Source organism: Orycteropus afer, unplaced genomic scaffold (assembly GCF_000298275.1).
Source record: "Orycteropus afer afer isolate SDZICR_OR568_19922 unplaced genomic scaffold, OryAfe1.0 scaffold00185, whole genome shotgun sequence".
NCBI classification, from domain to species: Eukaryota; Metazoa; Chordata; class Mammalia; order Tubulidentata; family Orycteropodidae; genus Orycteropus; species Orycteropus afer.
This window is the reverse complement of record NW_006921772.1, coordinates 2,706,622-2,709,525: the sequence shown is the minus strand read 5'-3', so window position 1 is coordinate 2,709,525 and position 2,904 is coordinate 2,706,622.

Genomic DNA, 2,904 nt, shown 5'->3' with positions numbered 1-2,904 from the left:
ACTAGCAGGGCTGATTTTTAGGTTAATTCTTAGGTTCTACCATCACTCGGGAATCTCCAAGCTGTCTTTGCCATGCTGTGAGGATCGCTCAGGATCGCTGCCAGACCGCAGCTCCGTGTCTCCTTTTTTGACATTCTCATGCAAATTCTTCTGCTAGCTGGAGTTTAGTCCACTTCTATATCCTCCCCTTGAAGGCTCAGGGGTCCAGGATTATCTTCTCTGTCTGTGTTAATTGCTTTCCCTTTTCTTTGTTGAAGAGGGTCTGTGGAGTCTTTTTGCCTAGTCCTCTATCTTACCGGAACTCCGAAAGGTTTCTGTGTGGAAGGAAATTTTCTTTGTTGGTTACCATGAGTGGGATGCGAGGAGAGGTAACACTGTTAGATAGATAGAGACAAGTATTTATTTGGGTGAAGAGAAGTGCAGTGCACCAAATGTGAGTAATAAACACAGTGGCATTGATGAAGAGGAAGACATAAAGAGATACATGGGAGGTACAGACAACAAAGATGAACCCTTTTGCACATACAGCACTGCATTTTCAGTGAAGGCAAACATTGGTATATGAGTGGATAGATGGGTGGACAGGCTGAACAATTAGGTATGTCTATGCAGGGGGACTGTGCCCAAGACCGTGTATGGGGTTGGCAGACAATGTTTCTACAAGTTTATTGGTATGTTCTGTAAGAATTCCCAGATGTATAGTAGAGCTGACAAGATACAAGTTTGTAGTCACTTCTTGGGCGCAACTAGCTACCCAGAGGGAACAAGCAGTTGAACCTGTGGGCTTGGGACAATAGTTGCAGGGTACATCAAACTCAATTGGCATAACATACTATACAAAACATTGTTCCACATCCTTCTTTGGCAAGTAACAACTGGGATCTTAAAAGCTTGCAAGCAGCCATCTAGACACAATAATGGGTCTCTCCTCATCCAGAGCCAAGAAGAATGAAGAAAACTAAAGATTAATGGAAAGAATTAGTCCAAGTGACTGATACACCATGCGATCCTCAGCCTATATAACTATGAGACCAGAACTAGATGGTGCCCAGCTACCAATATCAACTACTTGTAGGGGGATCTATGTAGGAGATACTGGATAGAGTGGGTGAACAACGTGCAACAATAAGTCATTTAAAAAAAAAGAAGAAGTTACCAGGTTTGCTGGTCTGATAGAGCCTGGTGGAACCCCTGAGACTAGGGCCCCTAGATTCCCTTCATGTCTGGAATTGAACCTACACCTGTGGCTTTCAGCCAAACAAAACACAGGCATATGAGGTGAACATTTACAGTAGGTAGATACACTCCTTGGAGAGAACAATCATGGTAGAATAGAAGGGCTGTTTATACACAGGGAGACAGCTCAGGGGGCAGAAGTGCATGCAGGGATGGACACAGGGAAGAAGTAACTATCGGGAGGAAGTGGGAGGGGAGCTGTTGCATTGTGGTAAATTGTAGTCAATGCCATGAGAGAAAGTGTATGTGAACTGCTGTATGAAAAGTGAATTTGCTCTGTAAACTTTCACCCAAATCACCATAAAAAAAAATCACTGAAAAGGGAAAAAAAAAGAAAGAAATCAAAGGAGTTATTGCTCTGGGGAAATCTGCTGCAAGAGGCCTCTTTAAAGTGTTAAAGAGCAAAGATGTCACTTTGAAGACTAACGTGTGCCTGACCCAAGGCATGGAATTTTCAATAGTCTCATATGCATGTGAAAGCTGGACGATGAAAAAGGAAGACCCTAGAAAAATTGATGCATTTGAATTATGGTGTTGGTAAAGAATACTGAAAGTCCATGGACTTTCAGAACAAATGAATCTGTCTTGGAAGAAGTATAGCCAGAATGGTCCCTAGAAGTGAGAATGGCTAGACTACATTTCTTGTACTTTGGTCTTGTGGTTAGAAAGGATCAGTCCCTGGAGAAGGATATCATGCTTAGTAAAATGGAGGGTCAGTGAAAAAGTGGAAGACCTCAAGGAGATGGATTGACACAGTGGCTGTACCAATGGGCTGAAGCATAGCAGAGATTAGGAGGATGGCACAGGACCGGGCAGTGTTTCATTCTGTTGTACATAAGGTTGCTATGAGTCAGAACAGACCTGAAGGCACCTAACAATGACAACAATTAGCAATGTTTTAGAAGAAAGAGATAAATTTAAGAAAGAATTGCAGTTTATAAATAGCAATGAAAAGCAATAGTGAGGATCCACAAATTTGAGGCCTCAGAATCCTGGGAAAGTTATTGCAACTCCAAACATAGGAAGTGGAAGTAAAAAAGGCTTTGAGTAACAAAGGCCCATTAAGACTCAGCCCAGTGTGAAGAAAATCCAACATATGTACTTGTGCTACAATATTAGCCACATACATTACAGAAGCAACAGAAGACAGAGTTGGAGTAACTTCTCAGAGACAACCAAACACCTTGAGAGAGAATCACTGGACCTGCAGACGCAAGACCATACTTTTGGGGGACATCGTGCTCAGTTGGCGCAACATAATATATAAAAATCTTGTTCTAACACCTACTTTGATGAGTAGTGATTGGGGTCTTAAAAGCTTTCAAGCTACCATCTAAGATGCAACTACTGGACTCCTCTAATCTGAAGCAAAGAAGAGTGAAGAAAATCAAACCCACTGCCATCAAGTCTGATCCGACTCACGACAACCCCTCCTTGGTTTTCCAAGGTGGTATCACTATGGAAGTAGATTGTCCAACCTTCCTTCTGAGGAGTGGTTAGTGGGTTTGAACTGCCAGCCTTCTGGTTAGCAGTCAAGTGCCTTATGCACTATGCCACCAGAGCTCCAAGGCATTTGGAAACAATTAGTCTAAGGATAAGATGGACCATGTTGACCTTGGCCTTCATGACCTCAAGACCAAAAGTACTAGATGGTTGTTGTTGTTGTTA